General features: G+C 34.1%; 1 protein-coding gene across 5 annotated transcripts in view; it reads left to right on the forward strand.

Annotated features, from left to right (window-relative positions):
- Nucleotides 1-22463, forward strand: part of SNTG1 (syntrophin gamma 1) — a gene marked incomplete at its 3' end in the record, with an annotated part of 879325 nt that overhangs the window by 107039 nt on the left and 749823 nt on the right. The gene's annotated exons all lie outside the window — the stretch shown is intronic.

Genomic DNA, 22463 nt, shown 5'->3' on the forward strand with positions numbered 1-22463 from the left:
TCTGGTACAAAGTAGAGTACTGTTTCTCATTAATAATGTGTATTGTTTATTAATTTTATTCATCTATAAAAAGCCATTTATCAGAAATTCTATGTATTAAGTATGTGTTTTCTCTGCTGATTTTATCATGCATTCACCTATGCCCATCAAGTTATTAATTAATTAGCTTAGAATGCTAACTATGCCCTTCTAAAAATTAATGGAAGGTGAGCAGTCTAATTCTATGATACAAGGTGATATCCACAGTACAAGAATTGTATTTTATTTTTATAATGATACTCAGAGACATAAAATAAATTAAAAAAAAAAGAGCTATTCAATCAGAACATTAGAAGAAGGTAGGTGGGAAAAGAAATGCCTTTGGTAACTCCTATAGTCACGAAGATCTATAGTGGTATTTTTTAATCCTTTTGACAGCAATTGAAGTTTTCAGATATTAAGGAAAGTCCTATATTTTTGCTAGTTTTCCATTTTGAAATATTTCGTGGCAATCTCAGCATGGTAAAAATACTAGAACCATCTTTAAACTCTTCTTTCATTTTGTTGTTGCTTTAAGAAATAACTTCCTCATCAATACGTTGCAATTTTTCCTGTTATGGTTACATGTTTGTATAGAGAGCACATCTTACTGGCTATAGTGAAACAAATAACTCTCTTTCTCACATTGATAAAATGCTAGACTTGTGCTTACATAACAGCTTGGATGCAGCCAGCAATCCTCCTTGGAGCTCTGTATTTAGGTCTTCGGCCCAGATTTTCTCAAACTTTAGGCTGCTATATATTTAGAGTAGAATACAAATGAGTTTCAGAAGAACATAAATTATCTAAAATTGTTCCATGCTGGAAAAGTTCAAATGTTTATGAAGATTTTCTTTGACCCCTTGTGTGCCACTTTCAATCAACATGCATTCTTTTTGTGATATAATATCAAAGCTATATTATATTGCTCCCAAATCCACTTCTACACTATTTTTATCTTATCAGAGTGATTTTTGTTTCTTCATATGATTTTTAAACACTGTCTTTAGATATGTGCAGATGATACTGGCTATTTATTTCAGGTCTTTTTCTGGAAAATGATTTTTTTTAATTTGAATTCTATATTGTCTTGGACTCCCTGTTACGTATATATACAAAACAACCTAAAGCATTTTTCCTGCTCTAATTATAATACCCTTGTTGGACAAGTTAACTTATTTGGTTCAATGGGGCTTGATAAGGAGATGAAGGCTGAAGGTTCCAATTCCCTATTGACCAATTAACTTCCTACGAGTTTTCCAAACTCTTGTGCCTGGAACTACTGCATCTCAAATGCAAAGTGTTGCACTTGGGTAAAATTCACCACCTTAATGATGATTCAGTGGAAATGCAAAGTTAACCACAAACAGAAAATTCACACAAATTCTGAAGCTCCAGATAGGAATGAATTCATATCTTTATTTGAAAATTAGGTAATATCACATATGTGTCTAAAACAATGATCTTGCCCTCACTTGAAAAGAATAAATTCTGCATGAAATATTGAAAAGAGATAAATTTTAAAAATGTTTGTAGCATATATACTTTCACATTGTTTAAAAACTCATATTTTTTTTGCTATGAAGATAAAGCCTGTTTGCAGTGTCCATGGTAAAAGAATATTACAATGAATGTGCAAATGGACAAGCAGTAAATGGACAAGCAGTGAATTTGCTTGACAACGGATTTTTCCTTCCCCTCTACTCCCCTCCATTCCCATTACTCAAGGTCTCAGTGTTTCTCAACTACAGGATTGCTTCATTCTCCTTGCTGACTGCCTACTTCTGCAAGTCTCTTCTCTTTTGAGTTCCTCCTACACATTAGTAAGAGACTGATCATCAATTATTACTAATCATGTCATTTATATGTTTAAAATAAACCATCAAACAAAAATGGTAATAGAAGAGGGTTCTTTAATGGTGGAAGGGAACAATATAAGTCAGTTTCACAGCAGCATGTAGGCTTGTCTTTCAGACCATCATGCTTTCTGCTTCTCTCTCTATGTTCAGGGTTTTGTCATCATATTTCTCTGAGCATGGCTTCCTCATTCTATCTTGAGTTGGTAACAACCAGGAATTGAGCCACTAATATTCAGATACATCCTGTGCTTTTTGGTGTCCATCTATATTATGTTGAATAGTGTCCTACAGAAAATCCCTGAGCACCCAGAATTTCAGACTTGACCCTACTTGAATGTGAGATCTTTACAGATATAATTAGTTAAGATGAGATCATACTAATTAAGGTGGATCCTATGGAGGACATATAAAGGCAAACACATAGAAGAAAGAGAACATGTGACATGTGACATGAGGCACAGATTGGAGTCAGCAATCTGCAAGCCAAGGAATGTTCAAGATTGCAGGCTACCACCAACTGCTGGGAAAGGGCAAGAAAAAAAATTTTCTCTAGGAGAAAGTGACCTTGCTGACAATAATTCCAGAATATTAGCCTCCATAACTGTAGGAGTGGTATGATTTGAGTGAGTCCCCCAAGACTTCATGTGTTTGAATTTAATCCCCTGTGTGAGGTAGCAGGGGTGTGGACACTTAATCTGACTATGATGTTTAGAGGTGAGGCCTTTCAGAAGTGATTAGGATTAGATAAGATCATCAATGTGAAGACCCTATTGTTGAATTCTGGTGGCTTTCTATTAAATGAAAGAAAGACAAGGCCACAGACACACATATAAACATGAGGCCCTGTCTCTTACATGTGCTGCTCTGTGCTGCCTCAAGATCTAATGGCAGAAGATGCAACCCTGGATCTTGGATCTCCAGAATCATAAGTAAATAAATCTCTGTTTAATAAATGTAGTCAGTCTGTAGAATTGTGTTATTGACAGTGGACAAATGGACTAATACAGGGAGAATATCTTTTTCTTTTATGTCTCACAGTTGGTGGACTTTGTTACAGCAGCACTAGACATTAATATGTCATACAACACAATTCATTACATATAGCAACTTCTCAGACTATACAATTAATAAGTTTTTCCCTATTCCTTAGTCTCTCAATTCCCATCTCTTAAATGATTCATCATTTTTTAAAATTTGTATTGTGGAATAAATATAAATTTACAGGAAATTACAAAGATAATATGGAGAGTTCCAGGGTAACTTCACTGAGTTTTCTCTAATGATTACAACTTAGAAAAAAGAAAGTGGAAAATTGACATTGGAACATTGTGGCTCCTAAAATTAAGATACAGAACTAATCCATTATGAACAAAAATTATATTTATTGTCATACCCTACCTCATACCTCTGGCAGCCACCAGTCTGTGATCCATGTGTATAGAATTTTTTTCTTCCAATGATGTTACATAAATGAAATTATATGGGAAGTCATCTTTGAGGTCAATTTTCTTAAGTTTTTAACAATGAAACTTTTATTATCCAACAGCAGCTGGATATACTTTCTTCTCAGTGGCTCATGGAACCTTCTCCAAAATAGACCAACCATATTTTAGGTCACAAATCAACTCTTAGAAAAAAAAAAAAAAAATGGACATAATTCCTTGCATCTCATCAGATCATAATGGAATGAAATTAGAAACCCACACCATAAAACCTTATGGAAACTATATAAACACATGGAGATTGAACAATACTCTGTTGAATGATGAATGGGTGGTAGAAGAAATCAAGGAAGAAATTTAAAAATTCTTAGTCTCAAATGAGAAGAGTGATAACAAATACTAGAACCTCCCAGACACTATGAAAGCAGTTCTAAGAGGAAAGTTTATAGCTATGAGCGCCTACATAAGGAAATCAGAAAGATCACAAATAAATAACCTAATGATGTAACTCAAGGTCCTTGAAAAAGAAGAACAAATCGATTCTAAAACCTGTAGAAGGAAGGAAACAATTAAGATCAGAGCCAAAATCAATGAACTTGAGAGTAAGAAAACAATACAAAGGATGAATGAAAAAAAGTTGATTCTTTGAAAAGATATAAACAAGATTGATAAGCCCTTAGCCAAACTAACCAAAAGAAAAAGGGAGAAAATCCAAATTATGAATATTTTCAACAGAAAAAGATCACAAAAGTACAGAGACCACCATAATGAACCCAGTTTCAACGATCATCAACCCTTCAGTTCCTGATCAATCCAACTTCATCCACTCTGCAGCTCCCTGGAATTAAATAATTATTCCTCTCGTATTTTTTTCTGTTATTTTAAAAAACTTCAGTCTTAAAGACAAAATAATCTGATTTTTCATCAGTTTCTCTGTAGCAGATATATTGTGGATTAACCTTTTATTCCAAGATTCCTTCAGGGTTTTGCTTTGAATCCAGAATTTTGGTACTCAAAACCAAGTTTAGAGAACTTAAAAGAAAAAAAAAAGAAAGGTAAAAAAAGAAAAGGAAGAAAGAATGAAAGAAAGAACAAAAGAAAGAGAAAAAGAAAGAAAGAAAGAAACACACAAACATAACCTTTCTTTTGTAAATCTTAGAAATCAGAATCCATGACATTAATTATCTCTGCCAAGAGGTCGGCTTTCTATATTCATCGGAATGGTCTTAAAATCACCAAACTAGTTGTATATTCATAGTTTTTATTCTTGAGTAGTATTTTATAGTGTGTGCCATTAATAGTTTGGAGCTACTATAAAAAAATACTGGAGCCATAAGTACTTTATAAATAAAATAGATTTATTTAGTTTACTGTTTTGGAATTTAAGGGCATGAAGCTGTCATTACCTCCACTCTGGTGAAGTCTTCATGTTGGACAACATCAAAATGGCAGGAGTATGTATATCAGGAAGAGAGCACATGGTGATACAGGCAGCCAGAGCATGGGAGGGGTCAGGCTCTCTCTTTTATAAAACTCCTCTCAGGGGAACTAACTGAGAGTCTCTTTGCTAAATTCAGTGCCTCCAGTGAACTAATTATCTTTTAGTAAGACCTGTCTCTTAAAGGACCTATCACCTCTCACCAACACTACACTGAGGACTACGCTTCCAGCTCATGCACCTTTGGGAGACAGATAACATCCAAACCATAGCACATGGTATATATGTACCACAGTTACTCAACCATTCCTTTTTTTTTTTTTTTTCCCCAAAGATATTGGTTTGTTTCTAGTTGGGGGCTTTTACAAATAAACCTATTATTTCATTGCTATGTCCTATGGCATTTGTAGGTCTAGTATTTTTGTTTTTCTGTTTTAATGGGACACTGACTATTTTCCAGACTGACTGTACCTGTTTACATTTCCATCATCAATGTTTAGGAGATTCCATTTCTCCAAGTTCTTGACAGAGTTTGATATCTCCATTAGTTTTTAAAATGTTCAGCTATTTTAATAGGTATGCCATGATATTTCTTTGCTTTCATAATTTACATTTACCTAATGGCTAGGGATGTTGAAGATCTTTTCAACTTTTATGGGCTTACTATTTGTATATATTATTCAATGAAGTGTCTGTCCATGTCTTATTTTCATTTTCTAATAGTGATGATTTTATAAAAATGTTGAACTTTAGTAGTTCTTCCTGTGTTGTGGATCAAAGTGCTTTAAAGGTAGATATGTGATTCAAAAGTAGTTTCTTCCAGTATGTATTTTTATCCTCTCAAACAGGTTTGTTTTTTGATTTGGTAAAAAGATTAAATTTTGATGAGGTCCACTTTTTGATTTATTTTTCTTGGATTGTGCTTTTGGTTTTATATCTAAAAGTTTTTAATCTAGCCATATGTCCTTATCTTTATATTCAGTTTTGCTTTAAAAAGCTTATAGTTGAAAATTTCACATTTTTTTGTGATTCATTGAGTGATTTTTAATATAATATCAGGTTTAGTTATAGGTTCATATTTTTTGGTTAAGAATGTCCAATTAATTTTTCCAACACTATTTACTTAATAGACTATACTACTTCCATTGAATTATTTTTGCTCTTTTGTCAAACCACATATGAATTCTCTTTTTGTCATATTCATCTGTGTCAATCCAACCACCATCACAGTCTTTTCTGAAATTGAGTATGGTGTTTTCTCCTGTTGTGTTGTTCTTTGTAAAATTGTTTCAGTTTGTAATGTTTCTTTGTGTTTTCATATATATTTTATAATTTTTAATGTCTACCAAAAATCAAAGTAAATTTTTGGTGAAAATTGTGTTGGAAAATTGACATCTTTAGTATATCGAGTCTTCCAGTTCATAGCCGTTGTGCTTTATTAACTTACATATTCCTAATGATTTTCCCCAAAATATCCTATATGGTTTCAACATACAATTCTTGGATAAGCTTTATTAAACTTACTCTTAAATATTCTTTTAGAAACTGTAAATGGCATTAGATTTTAAAAGTTTATTTCCATGTATTCATTAAGATATAAAGTAAAATTGATGGTCATGTTTGTGTGTTGATCTTGTTTTTAGTTGTTGATGAACCTGTATTTCATTTCTTTATTTATACATGGTGCTGAGGATCAAACCCAGTGCCTGACACATGGCAAGCAAGTGTTCTACCACTGAACCACAATCCCAGCCCCTGTGTGTTGATCTTTTATCCTGAACTTTGTAAACTCACTTATGAGTTCTAGGACTTTTGTTTGGAATTCTCAGAGTTCTCTATATAAATCATCATGCCATGTGAAAATAAGTATCATTTTATATCATCTTTTCATATCTGTTTGCCTTTTGTTTACATTGCTTGCCTCATCTCATTATCCAGAGCTGCTAGTGTTATGTAAAGAATAGAATGAGTCTGGATGATCTTGTCTTGGTCCCAACCTTAGGGGGAAAACAGTGTTACCATATTAAATGTATCTTTTTGAAAGTGTCCTTTATTGTGTTGAGAAAGTTACCCCTTTAAAGTTTATTGAGGTGTTATGAACTGATGCTGCATTTTACAAGTGCTTTTTCTGCCTTAGTACTATTATTATAAATACTTTGATGATGATTATTATTATCAATGTTGTTATCAATATTATTTGATTTTTCTTCTTTCACTTGTGTTTTATTTTCAAATATAAACTTATGTGGATTATCAGGTAGATTTAAATGAATTTATTTTCACATGCTGAACTAAACTTTTATCACTAGAATAAACCACAATAGTCATCATGTTTCATTCTTTTTATATATCAATAAGTTCTATATCCACTAATATTTTAGGAATTTTTCCATTTATATCTGTGAATGACATGGTTGTGTAGTCTCTTCATTCTTGTTTTGTCTGGTATCGATAGGAGAAACTATGGCTTCACCCAATGAGTACAAAACTATTGACTTCCATTTTCTGGAAAAGAATGTATAGAATTTATATCAATCTTCTCAAGTTTATTTCAAATACTAATGAAACCACTGAACCTATATATTTCACTTTTTGGAAATTTTAAAATCATAATTTAAATTTCCTTAATACTTGCTGGGTTATCAAAATTATATGTTTATCTTGGTTGAATTCTACTCATGTACTTTTCTAGGAAGTTGTCCATTTTATCTAATTTGTAAAATTTATGTGAATTCATGTCCCAGAAGTTGTTTAAAATAATCATATTTTATCCCTTTGATGATAATTGTGATTATAATGATGTCCCTTGCTTCATTCTTTTTAGAAACTTGTATTCTCATCTCCATTTGTATGTTTGTTTTTGATTGATGTTTGTTTTTTTTTTGTCAGTCTTTCAACAGGTATATCAATTTTATTGATATTTCAGTGTTCCAACATTTATTTTATTTATTTTCTATTTATTTCTATTTCTGTTTATTTTCCTGTTTAATGTTCATTGTTTTGTGTTCGCTATTATTTATTTCTTTTATGCCTACTTGGAGTATACTTTACTTATGCTTTTTCTACTTGCTTGAGTTGGCAGCATAGACTATTGAATTAAGATATTTTCTCCTTTTAAAATGCAAATATTTAGTGCTATAAATTTCCTTCTCAGCACTTTCTTAATTATGTCTCACAGATTTTATGATTGTGTTGTGTAAATTTTTATTCAGTTTTATCAGTGGATTTATTTACAAGTATGTGTTTAGTTTTCAAATGTTTGGATTTTCTACTATGTTACTGTTCTTGATTTCTTCTTTGAGTCCATTCTGGTCAGAAAACATATTGCATATGATGTAAAATTATTAAATATTTGTGCTTCTTTAAAGTTCTAACATGGTAACATGGTATGTTTCACAGGCACTTAAAAAGAATCTGCATTATGAAGTGATTGAATGGGTTCTTCTATAATCTTGGCTCAATATTTTCATGTAATGGTTTCAATGGTTTCTTCTTTTGCCATTTCAATAATTTGCTGAAAAGTTGCTTTGTAGTCTTCAAACACAATTTTAGATATATTAGTTCTATCAGTTATTGCTTCATATATTTTAGAGTTCTTTTGTCGGTGGACATGCAATTATGATTTCTGTTTTCTTGACTATATTGTCTAACCATCTCTCATTGACAATTGTCTTTATTCTGAAGTCTTTTATTTGTTATTAATTTGTACATTTCTACTTTCTTTCAATTACTGTTTTATGGAATATCATTTCCATTGTGTATACATACTATTATATTTGGAGTGACACTTTTGTAGAAAATATGTATAGATTAACTTTATAACTATTATTAATCAACACTGCCAAACTTTGTCTTCTAATTGGTGTGTTCAGACATTTACATTTTTTTCATTCCAATGCTGTTTAATTAATGAAGCAAAATGTATGAATATAGATGAAAGAGTTTTTATTTTTTATTTATTTTTAGTAGGATTCTAGTTTTTTTTTTTAAATGTGTTGGTTAAGTTATACCTAACATTAGGATTCATTTTGACATAATTATAGAAGAATGACATATAATTTGTTCTAATTCAGTCCCCCAGCACTTCCTTTTTCTTCCCTTCCTCTCTTCTCTGTTCCCTTCCCTCTGCCCTACTGATCTTTCAGCTGTTTACTTATAGTTTTTTTTAAATTAGTAGAAATTTACATTTAATATCATTATTGTTATTTTATAGCTTACACCTGCCATTTAATTTTAGTTTTAATTTTCTCTTGATTTGTCTCTACCTTTCCCTGCTTTACTTGGCTATTGAACAATTTTGAGTTCCATTTTTAAATTGTCTATATTGCTTTTATTTTGCAGTACTGGGATTGAACCCAGGGCCTTATGCTTGTGAGGCAAGCACTCTACCAACTGAGCTACATCCCCAGCCCCGTCTATATTGTTTTTGAGTGCATCTCTTTTCCACCTCATTTTTAATGGTTGCTGTTGTAATTACTACACACAACAATTTTGTTGTGTTGCTATTTTACCAGTTCACATGAGGCTTAGAAACTATATCACCTTTTATAGTTCTTGAAATTGTCATTTTAATTGTCTTATTTATTTTACATATACTGAATACTACATTATAATTATCATAATTATTGCTGTAAACCACAAATTGAATTTGGAACACTGAAAATAAATTTGTGTTTTACTTCATCACAATTATGTTCTTTGCATATTCTCTGTCCCTTCCCAAAATCTGGAATTTTTTTTTTTTTTTTTGTAATGTTCCTTCCTTTTGGGGAATTTTCTGTAGCTATTATTGTAGATTAACTGTATGAGTGACAAATGCTAGTAGTTTTTAATATATTTTTTCTTTTTTATTTATTTATTTATTTTTATTGTAAACAAATGGGATACATGTTGTTTCTCTGTTTGCACATGGCGTAAAGGCGTATACCATTTGTGTAATCACAAATTTACATAGAACAATCTTTTTCGATTCATTCTGTTATTTTTTTCCCTTCCCACCACCCCTCCCACCTCTCTTTTCCCTCTATACAGTACTTCCTTCCTCCATACTTGCCCCCCTCCCGAACCCTAACTCTAACCCTAACACTAACCCTTCCCTCCCCCCCATTATGTGTCATCCTCCACTTATTAGCGATATCATTCTTCCTTTGGCTTTTTGAGATTGGCTTATCTCACTTAGCATGATATTCTCCAATTTCATCCATTTGCCTGCAAATGCCATAATTTTATGGCTGAGTAATATTCCATTGTATATATATACCACAGTTTCTTTATCCACTCATCAATTGAAGGGCATCAAGGTTGGTTCCACAGTCTGGCTATTGTGAATTGAGCAGCTATGAACATTGATGTGGTATCTCTGTAGTATGCTGATTTTAAGTCCTTTGGGTATAGGCCAAGGAGTGGGATAGCTGGGTCAAATGGAGGGTCCATTCCAAGTTTTCTAAGGAATCTCCACACTGCTTTCCAGAGTGGCTGCACTAATTTGCAGCCCCACCAGCAATGTATGAGTGTACCTTTCTCCCCACATCCTCGCCAATATCTGTTGTTGCTCGTATTCTTGATAATTGCCATTCTAATTGGGGTGAGATGGAATCTTAGGGTGGTTTTGATTTGCATTTCTCTTATTACAAGATATGTTGAACGTTTTTCCATATGTTTGTTGATTGCTTGTAGATCTTCTTCTGTGAAGTGTCTATTCATTTCCTTAGCCCATTTGGCGACTGGATTATTTGAATTCTTGGAGTAGAGTTTTTTGAGTTCTTTATAGATTCTAGAGATTAGTGCTCTATCTGAAGTATGATTGGCAAAGATATTCTCCCACTCTGTAGGCTCTTTCTTCACATTGCTGATAGTTTCCTTTGCTGAGAGAAAGCTTTTTAGTTTGAATCTATCCCAGTTATTGATTCTTGCTTTTATTTCTTGTGCTATGGGAGTCCTGTTAAGGAAGTTTGGTCCTAAGCCGACATGTTGAAGATCTGGACCTACTTTTTCTTCTATAATCTGCAGGGTCTCTGGTCTGATTCTGAGGTCCTTAATCCATTTTGAGTTTAGTTTCATGCATGGTGAGAGATATGGGTTTAGTTTCATTCTGTTGCATATGGATTTCCAATTCTCCCAGCACCATTTGTTGAAGAGGCTATCTTTTCTCCATTGCATATTTTTGGCACCTTTGTCTAGTATGAGAAAATTGTATTTATTTGGGTTTGTGTCTGTGTCCTCTATTCTGTACCATTGATCTACCTTTCTATTTTGGTACCAATAGCATGCCGTTTTTGTTACTATTGCTTTGTAGTAGAGTTGAAGATCTGGTATTGCCATAGCCCCTGTTTCACTCTTCCTGCTAAGGATTGCTTTAGCTATTCTGGGTTTCTTATTCTTCCAGATGAATTTCATAATTGCTTGCTCTATTTCTGTAAGATACGTCATTGGAATTTTAATTGGAATTGCATTGAATTTGTATAGCATGTTAGGTAGTATGGCCATTTTGACAATATTAATTCTTCCTATCCAAGAACATGGAAGATCTTTCCATCTTCTAAGGTGTTCTTTAATTTCTTTCTTTAGTGTTGTACAGTTCCCATTGTAGAGGTCTTTCACCTCTTTTGTGAGATTGATTCCCAAGTATTTTATTTTTTTTGAGGCTATTGTGAATGGGGTAGTTTTCCTAATTTCTCTTTCTGAAGATTCATCACTTATGTATAAAAATGCGTTGGATTTATGAGCATTGATTTTGTAACCTGCTACTTTACTGAATTCACTTATGAGTTCTAAGAGTTTTCTGGTGGAATTTCCAGGTTCCTCTAAATATATAATCATGTCATCAGCGAACAGGGATAGTTTGAGTTCTTCTTTTCCAATTTGTATCCCTTTAATTTCTTTGGTTTGTCTAATTGCTCTGGCCAGAGTCTCAAGAATGATGTTGAATAGAAGTGGTGAAAGAGGACATCCCTGCCTTGTTCCAGTTTTTAGGGGGAATGCTTTCAGTTTTTCACCATTTAGAATGATATTAGCCATGGGCTTAGCATAAATGGCCTTTACAATGTTAAGGAATGTTCCCACTATCCCTATTTTTTCTAGTGTTTTGAGCATGAAGGGGTGCTGTATTTTATCAAATGCTTTTTCTGCATCTATTGAAATAATCATGTGATTCTTGACTTTAAGTCTATTAATATGGTGAGTTACGTTTATTGATTTCCTGATGTTGAACCAACCTTGCATCCCTGGGATGAAACCCACTTGATCATGGTGCACTATCTTTTTAATATGTTCTTGTATGCGATTTGCTAAAATTTTGTTGAGAAGTTTTGCATCGATGTTCATTAAGGATATTGGTCTGAAATTTTCTTTCCTTGATGAGTCTCTGTCTGGTTTAGGTATCAGTGTGATATTGGCTTCATAGAATGAGTTTGGGAGGGTTCCCTCCTCTTCTATTTTATGGAATACTTTGAGAAGTATTGGAATGAGCTCTTCTTTAAAGGTTTTGTAGAACTCGGCTGAGAACCCATCTGGCCCCGGACTTTTCTTTGTTGGTAGGCTTTTGATGACTTCTTCTATTTCAGTACTTGAAATTGGTCCATTTAGATTGTGTATGTCCTCCTCATTCAGTTTAGACAATTCATATGTCTCTAGAAACCTGTTGATGTCTTCGAAATTTTCTATTTTTTTGGAGTATAGTTTTTCAAAATAGCTTCTAATTTTGCTTTGTATTTCACTCGTGTCTGTTGTAATATTTTCTTGTTCATTCCGAATTTTAGTGATTTGGGTTTTCTCTCGTCTTCTCTTTGTTAGTGTGGCTAAAGGTTTATAAATTTTGTTATTTTTTCGAAGAACCAACTATTTATTTTGTCAATTTTTTGTATTGTTTCTTTTGTTTCAATTTCATTGATTTCAGCTCTGAGTTTAACTATTTCCTGTCTTCTACTACTTTTGGTGCTGTTCTGTTCTTCTTTTTCTAGGGCTTTGAGCTGTAGTGTTAGGTCCTTTATTTGTTGAGTTTTACTTCTTTTATTAAATGCACTCCATGAAATAAATTTCCCTCTAAGTACTGCTTTCATAGTGTCCCAGAGATTTTGATATGATGTTTCTTTGTTCTCATTTACCTCTAAGAATTTTTTAATTTCCTTTCTAATATCTTCTGTTATCCATTCATCATATAATAGGGTATTGTTTAATCTCCAGATGTTGGAATAGTTTCTGTGTTTTACTCTTTCATTTATTTCTAACTTCAATCCATTATGATCTGATAGAATACATGGTAGTGTCTCTATCTTCTTGTATTTGCTAACATTAGCTTTGTGGCATAATATATGGTCTATTTTAGAGAAGGATCCATGTGCTGCTGAGAAGAAAGTGTATTCGCTCTTGGTTGGATGGTATATTCTATAAATGTCTGTTAAGTCTAAATTGTTGATTGTGTTATTGAGGTCTATGGTTTCTTTGTTCAATTTTTGTCTGGAAGATCTGTCCAGTGGTGAGAGAGGCGTGTTAAAATCACCTAGTATTATTGTGTTGTGGTCTATTTGGTTTCTGAAATTGAGAAGGATTTGTTTGACATACATGGATGAGCCACTGTTTGGGGCATAGATGTTTATGATTGTTATATCTTGCTGATTTATGCTTCCCTTAAGCAGTATGAAATGACCTTCTTTATCCCTTCTGACTAACTTTGGCTTGAAGTCTACATTATCGGAAATGAGGATGGATACTCCAGCTTTTTTGCTGAGTCCATGTGCATGGTATGTTTTTCCCCATCCTTTCACCTTTAGTCTATGGGTATCTTTTTTTATGAGGTGAGTCTCTTGCAGGCAACATATTGTTGGATCTTTCTTTTTAATCCAGTCTGCCAGTCTATGTCTTTTGATTGATGAATTCAGGCCATTAACATTCAGGGTTATTATAGAGGTATGATTTGGTTTCCCAGTCATTTGGTTCATTTTTTAAATTTTATTTATTTATTTGTTTGACACAACTTGTTTCCTCCTTTATTTGACAATTCCTTTAGGATAATTCCTCCCTTTGCTGATTTGCTTCTTTGTTTTTCATCTCTTCCTCATGGAATATGTTGCTGAGAATGTCCTTGACATGAAGGAAACAATAAACCAATTTAAGAACTCCATAGAAAGCACCTCCAGTAGGATAGAACACCTGGAAGACACAACCTCAGACATTGAAGACAAAATATTTAACCTTGAAAACAAAGTTGAACAAACAGAGAAGATGGTATGAAATCATGAACAGAATCTACAAGAACTATGGGATATCATGAAAAGGCCAAATTTAAGGATTATTGGGATTGAGGAAGGCCTAGAGAAACAAGCCAAAGGAGTGAACAATTTATTCAATGAAATAATATCAGAAAATTTCCCAAATGTGAAGAATGAAATGGAAAATCAAGTTCAAGAGGCTTATAGGACTCCAAATACACAAAATTACAACAGACCCACACCAAGGCACATTATAATGAAAATACCTAACATACAAAATAAAGACAGAATTTTGAAGGTTGTGAGAGAAAAGAACCAAATTACATTCAGGGGGAAACCAATACGGATATCAGCAAATTTTTCAATCCAGACCCTAAAAGCTAGAAGGGCCTGGAACAACATTTTTCAAGCCCTGAAAGAAAATGGATGCCAACCAAGAATCTTTTACCCAGCAAAACTTACCTTCAAATTTGACGATGAAATAAAATCCTTCCATGATAAACAAAAGCTATAAGAATTTACAAAAAGAAAGCCAGCATTACAGAACATTCTCAGCAAAATATTTTTTCTTAATCTGAAAATGTCTTGATTCTGCATTCATTGCTAAAAGATATTTTCACCATATGTAAAATATCAGACCGATAACTGTTTCCCTTCAGCACTCGAAATGTGTTTTGCCATTTCTTTCTCACTTAGATGGATTCTGATGAGACTTTCGCTGCCATTTGACTTGTTTTCCTTCTTGTAGTTAATGCATTGCTTCTTGCTGCTTTCAAGGCATTTTTCTTCATCTTTCATTTTCTAAATTTTAATGTGAAATCGATGCTTTTCTTTCTTTTTCTTTTTTTTTTTTTTTTTTTGTTCATTTATCCTATTTGGGGTTCACTCTTACATTTGTGTATGTTTTGCTGCCAAATTTGGCATTTTCAGTCATTGTTTTGAATATTTTTCCAGCCTCAACCCCTTTGCTCTCCCTCTGTAACTCTAATTGCAAGAATATTAGATCTTTTGTTAAAGTCGTAGAGGTCCTAGAGACTCTATTTATGGTCTGTTTTCTTCTTTTTGGGTGAAGTGATTTCTCTTACTGTACCTATGAATTAATCGATCTGTCTTTCCTCTTGTTTTTTCTGTTGTTGAGCTTATCCATTAATACTTCTATTTTGTTGTGTTTTTACATCTTAACATTCCATTTATCGTTTCTTTATATGTTCAGTTATTTTGCTAATCTTTCCATTACTTTGCTGATCTTTTTGAAATTTTTATTCCAATAGTTCAAACATGTTTGAAATTGCATTGCTTGTAATATTTTAAAATGACTGTTCCAATTTTTTTCAATTTTAACTTCTATGTACTTTCATTTTGACTTGTTTTATATTTTGATTCAGTTTATGGTCTTTGAGGTTTTTTTTCATATTCAAGTGAATTCATATGAAATCTGAATATTTGGGATATAGCTATGTTTTGAATATTGGCATTGCCTCCAAGTTTATATGTTGAAATTTAATCTCCAAGATAATAATAGTAAGAAGTGGTACCTTTAGGAGGTGGTTAAACCATGTGGGCTTTCCCCTTATAATTCATGTTAACCTTTTTACAAAGCACATTGAATGGAGCATCTTCACATGACAGAGCATCCTTTCTGACATGTAAGGATGCACTAAGTGGTACCATCCATGACACAGAGTGCACACCTTCACAAGACACCAATTCTGCTGGCACTTTATCTTATACTTCCCAACCTCTAGAACTCTAAGGAATTTCCTATTATTTATAAATTGCCCAGTCTAATATATTTTGTTATAGCAGCCAGAGTAGACTAAGGTAGGTGACATAGGACTCTGAATCTTATTGAAACTTATGTTTTGGTAGTCCTTCTCAAACACTTTTCTTCTAAAAGAAGGGGGCACTGCCTTATTGCTGCCTTGCAGGGTGCAAGAACAGGTTTTATACTCTTGGCCTGTAGGTGGAAAGGGCTTCTTGCTAATGTTGATGGGTTAGAGGCTCAGGCTTCTTTCCACAAAGGACTCCCCTGATATTCTGTCTGGAAAAAGAGCATGGATGCTTAATGACTGTGTCCATGTGGCCTCCTTTGACACCATGGAATGATGGTCTTGCTGATACTCAGAGATGGTGGAAGTCCACGTTTCCCACTAGGCCTGCTCTGGACCACTCAGCAGAGAAGGAGAGAAGAACCTCATGGAAGTTCAGGCTGCCCATGTGGTCTTCAGTAGTACTGAGCAATGGGTGAGATGAAATTCTTTAACTGCTGGTGAGAATTGAATTCCTGTGAAGTGTCAGTTACCTCCTAGCAACCTGGAAGGGATATGTCTCTACACTTCCATCCAGCTATGACTGGCATGAACAGGGTGGGAGGCTATTGTTGTTTTTGCCTGTTGGGTTTGAATGGAGAACAGTAGACTTGGTCTAAAAGTATTCTGTCTCACCAGGATGTTCCTTTTGTGGTCCTTGGAGACAGCAGGTTTCCTGTGGGGCATTTTGTTGTTGCTCTCTGCATCCCTGAGTATTTTCAAGTCACTGACTTCAGTAAATAGTCATTTTCAAGTCTCTAGGCAATCTACTGTCTTCTCTTCAACTTGCAGAATCTTTGCATTCACACACACACACACACACACACACACACACAAGATCTCAAATTTTTAGTTGCACTGTGATGAGCAATAGGGAAAGTACATCTATTTTACATTACACGCAGATATTGACTTTTGATTAATCTTTTAATACTGAATTTTTCATTCTGCTCACTTGCTAGAAACCCCAGGATTCACCCCCCAATAATAAGATATAATCAACATTTATTGACCTGGTATTTAAAGTCACCAATAATCTGTCCCCTTGCCAAACAAACCTGAATCAGAATTGTCCTGTCTTCTTTAGATAACTACTCAAAATTCCCTTGACAGATATTTTACTGGACCTGTTTCCCCTTCCATTTGCTTAAGTTGTGGGTTTGTTTTAGTAAATAAAATAAAACGTTCCAGATGATACTGCTTCAAAAATTGTGCTGTATTGTAAAAGTAATTTATAAATAATAATAATAATACCTGGTATATACTCAATGTTTCTTATAATAGTTTGTTAAGGGCTGCCATAACAAAGTGTCCATACATTGGGTGGCATAATGAAAAAAATTTATTTTCTCACAGTCTTAGAGGATGGAAGTCAAGATAAAGATGCCAATCAGGTTGGTTTTCTCCTTGACTTGGAGGTAGGCATCTTCATACTGTTTCCTTACATGATCTTTTCTCTGTATACACACATCTTGGTGTCGCTGTGTGTCCTTATCTCCTTGTAATAAGGACACTGGTCAGGTTGGAACAGGGTCCATACTTATGGCCTAATTTTAATTCACTCACCTCTTTAAAGGCCACATCTCCAAATGCAGCCATATTCTGTGGCAATGACAGTCAGGACTTTAACTAATAAATTTGGAGGGAGCATAACGCAGTCTATAATTTCCCTCATATTATTTAGAATGTAGAGGGGGCTTTACAGTCTCACCAACTGATTTGTTAAAAGCCAGGACAGAAAAACTAGGTAAATAGTAAGTAGTGAAATTACATTTTCAGCAAGCTTTCTAGATTTTGAAGAAAAGATTATTCATTATTAATCAATTGCCTACTTTGACCATGGAAGTCATAACCCAAGGAAGAAGAGGGTGGCAAGAATGGAAGACTTTAGCTGATAAATAGCATAACATTCTGGAACAATCAATCACATCTCCCTAAGCATATGGACTTTGGAGGAAATTAGAATGTTTTTCCTTCTCAATCCAAATAAATTCAGCAATTGCACCATCAGATGTGTTGCCAGAATGCTTTTAAAACATGAGAAGAAAGCTTTAAAGCAAACACAAGGAGTAATAAAAATCAGACTCCTATATTATTTAATTGGAAGCAAAAGGTATGATGAAATATTGATGAAACTTAGAGTTTTTATTTAGTATACTTAGAAAACAAACAAGATTTTCTATACCCCTAGAAATGCTATTTTCACCGTTTAAGAAATATAAAAACAAGGCTAATGACTGCATCTTAATATCAAACTTAATTCTTTTATTTGAAATTCCTACAGCATTAAGAACAGGGATTAGTCACATGGGTAGAGTTAATATCTCAGTTTCTGCTGGGTATTAGTCTCTGCCCCATACCTGGTATTTTATACCATATTGGATAGTTTAGATTTCTAGAAATGAACAGCATTTTCTGAAATCAATATTTGTATGTCTTGGGTTTCCATGGTACAAATTGGGATGGATTTCCCCCAGCATGCCAGCACGGCTCATCCCAGTTTCCAGTGGTGGGATGAGGGAGGTTTCCATGTGCAGAATGATGAATGTCCTGCCCTCCAAGTTGCCACTTGGTGAATCACACCAAAGGTCTTCCTGAACTGCCCTTGAGCAAAGCCTCATTTACTCTTCTAAGGAATGCTGAGCTTTCTGCAGTGTTTCCTTGTGGGAATACAGCTCCTCTCACAGAGTTGATTTATCTGTTGGATAAGTGAGTCATATCACCCTGTCCTATCTCTCCCACTTCTGTGATCTCCATTTCTTCTTCTCAAAATTCTCACATCTGATCCAAAATGAAGCTACTTACCTCATCCTGCTCGGGTCATGAATCCTGCTTTCCTTCATTTCAGGAAGTATAGATTTGGGCACAGGTAAATTTCTTTCCTGGGTCCTTTTCCATGGAGATGGCATAAAATGTGACATTCTTAGGGAGATTCAAATCTAATATTTTTAGGATTTTTAGAATTGGTTGTCTTCTTCACATAGCAATGAGAACTGGACCTCTAGGAAAAGTCAGTGTGTCCCCTTGCTCAAATCAACATTCAATACCATTTGACTGTTGGGATTTCAAATTTGGGTTAAAAAAATGATTTTGATGTCCCCCTTCCCCAGAATCATAGACTCTTAGAGATCATAGACCCTCAGAGATTACTGTCCAATATACAATCTCAAAAAGTTCCAAACAAGCCTGGTTAAGGAACAGTGAAATTGAAGAGTACATTCGTCACCGGGCTCCGTGTGAACCTAACAGTAAGAAGGACCAGATGGAGTTTTCTTGAAAAAGATCTGGGTTAACTGAGAGGCCAGATGTACAAGTCTGGCCTGCACCTGCCATAATTGAACTAAAGGTCAACTTGGTGAAGGCCAGTTTTAGGTTCCTTTCTGAGACCCTGTGAGGAAAGAAGCAAGGGAAAAGATAGGTTATAAAGAATCAGCATCACACAATTTGGAAAATTTGATATCTTTATGCACAACTTTTTTCTTTATAACAAATAGACCCAGGATGATTTACAATGGTGGAAAATGAAGGAAAATAGAGTTATATGAATGATAATTAATTAAAATTATTACATTTGAATGTGCAATATAAAGCTATTGCATTTCACAAAATGTTTTTCACAAACACTAAAAAATGTCTTTTTGAGTGTTTTTGAACACTCAGAGAATGACCTGATAAATCAAGACCATTGTATTCCTAGGAAAAAATGGCTTTGATATCTTCATTCAGATTTTGCACAATCTTTTCAGTGCTTCCATTGTGCTGAACCCAGTGTCACCTTCAATTCTTTGGATTGTTCTTTTTTCCCTTCCTGAAAACCTTCTTTTCTGCCCTGACTCATGCTTACTCATTTGTTAAACTTCACCATAGATTTTTTTTTCCCTCTGCGATGCCTCCATGGTCTGGGAAAAGTTATTCTCAGAAATACTTCCCTGGCCAACACATGTTCTAGACTCCATCATCATGACAGGTTTTATTTTCCTTCTCCTTGCTAGACTAACCCTCCCTGTGGGTGGGGAGAATGTCCTGTTTGTTAAGGTGTCTCTGACTCCCAGCAATGTGCCTAGACCACCATGGGTTGATGACAAAATTGATCATGTAGTAGAGATGATGATTTAGTATGTGTAAATATGTGAATTTATTTTTTTATGTGTAGACAGTCTAAAACCAAGCTCTTCTCAATCAAAGCAAGAATTTGCTATGAGTTTCATTCCCTCAGAAATATGATATCATTTTTTATTTTGACTAAAACTGTGTTCTAACAATAGGTATTGTTCGTTAGCTGACAGGTTATTCTGGGACTAAAAGCTTAGGAAATACAGACGAATTTATGTAAGAAAAAGAAAGTGATGATTATGTAACCTGCAGATTTGAGACTTGAAAACTATGTAGATTTCAGTGATATATGTCCATCTGTTAACTGGACACTTACAACTTCTTCATTTGTACCACCGACGTATAACTTTCATAATTCTTGCTTCTTAGCATTAGGGGTCTGGATGTCTTTCTCAATTAAGTTCATGTGATAACTGAGTTGCATAGTCAGCCAGTTTATTTTTTAAGCTTAGGAAATAATCAGCATTGTTCATATTTCTACAATTTAATAAGTTGGCTGGTTTTTAAAATTACTTTTACAAAGTTATTATTTTAATGTAGGCTATTTTCATGTTATTTTACTGAGTGTGTAATAAACCAGTGCTTCCCAATCTTTGTCTCACATGAACCATCTGACAATTTTGCGGGTCTAGGGTGGAGCCTCAGATTCTGAATTTCTAATCAAAGCCCAGAAAGCCAGGCTGAGGATAGGGCCTTGAAACAGAAGTTCTTATCTGGTTCATAATTCCAAAGTGTAATCAATAGTAAGCTTGCTAATAGAAAATATATGAACAGTTACAATGTCATTGCTTCAGGTTATGTTTGATGACATGAATTAAATTTATCCTGCTTCTCTACTATTCACTGTGCATTTTAAAAGAAGAGGTTATAGGAAATTTTAAAGCCAAATTTTCTAGATTTAACTTCTGGTTTGCCCTTTTAGTGGCTGGTTGTCCTTGGGTAAAATCATTAATTATCTTGTCAAGTTACAAACATTGAGCTAGTTTCTAGACCTTAACTTCCTTATCTAGGAGTTGTTTTGAGGAAAATTGGTACATTTGAATAAGATAGCAATAAGTGTTGGTTACATAAATTATGCTGATCTTTCCATCACTGTGACAATATGTATGGGATAAATTAATTTAAAAAGGAGGAAAAGTTTTATTTGACTTACAGTTTCAGAGGATTCAGTTGATGGTTGCTTGACTTCATCATACCATGTGCCTGTGGCAAGGCAGAACATTAAAGCAAAGAGAACATGACAGAGTAGGTTTGTTCACCTTATGGCGGCCAGGAAGCAAATGGAAAGAGAGGAAGGGACTAAATTCCAATATCTTTCTCGAGCATGCCCCCAGTGATCTAAGTTCCTTCCACTAGGCCCCACACACTAATTCCACTTACTTTGGATGATTATCTATATAATACTTTCTTGTTTTCTATTCCTTCTTTTAGTAATTGGGTATAGAGATTAAAATACATTGTCTTAACATGCATATAAATATTATGAATGTGTCCTACAATATTCGTCAATATTCTGACAACATAGGTGGTAGTTTTGTTTCATATGGTCACAAAGATCTGAAAATTTTGTTTTTGAATTTTAAGAATTCATAACTAAGAAAAACCCAAGGTCTAAGAGGATCAGTCAGGAGGATAGCATCCAAACAGGGTGAGCTAAAACCAGGAGGAAGAACTAACTGCTGTATGTGAATGGGCTATACATAAATGTTTATAAAGACAGTACCAGTCACTCTATGGATGCCCTCTTGTGATGGTAACGGGAGTTTTATTTATCCAGTACTCACTAGGCAAGAGTGTTTTCTGCACACTATTTTTTGTTATTTAAGTGTTAGTCTCCTGCTTGATCAATTGGCTGATCATAATCTTTCAGATCATATAGAAGATTATGTGGGGCTTGGTGCAAGTCCCTCAGGGCACTCAGTTGGGACATTGTAATGTGCTTCACTTTGCATTATGGAGTACAGTTGCTATTGGTATAAAGACTACAGTGTCAAATTAATAACAAGGGGTGTCATTTGCTTTAAATGACTACAGCAGTTTCCTGCATTTGGCTTACTCTCTACTTGGATATGTTCATTTTATTTGATAACTCCTAGAATGAAAATGTAGCTTAATTACCAGGTCATTTCCTTATCTAAAGTGGGAATTTACAAAGGCAAGTTATTTTAATTAGAACCTGTTAGCCAATCCTTTTATTTCAGATTTAATCAAATTAGTACATTGTCTTACTCCATTTCTGTTGCTATAACAGAATAGCTGAGACTGGGTAATTTATATGGAAAAGATATTTATAACTTACAGTTATGGAAATGGAAGTCAGATACTGGAGATCACAGCTGGTGAGGGCCTCCTTGCTAGTGGATGCAGAGCTTCACAATAGGAAGGGGGCACATGCCAGATAACATTCCTTTATCACAAAGCATTCTAAAATAATCCATTAATCTGTAAATTTATGAATGAATTAACCTACTCATGAGGGCAGAACTTTCATCACCCAATCTGGTAATTGTGTCCCATCTTTAAAATACCACTAATTGTATTAAAATATGAATTTTTTTACTTTATTTTCTAACATATGA

This window comes from Sciurus vulgaris, assembly GCF_902686455.1.
Source record: "Sciurus vulgaris genome assembly, chromosome: 1".
NCBI classification, from domain to species: domain Eukaryota; kingdom Metazoa; phylum Chordata; class Mammalia; order Rodentia; family Sciuridae; genus Sciurus; species Sciurus vulgaris.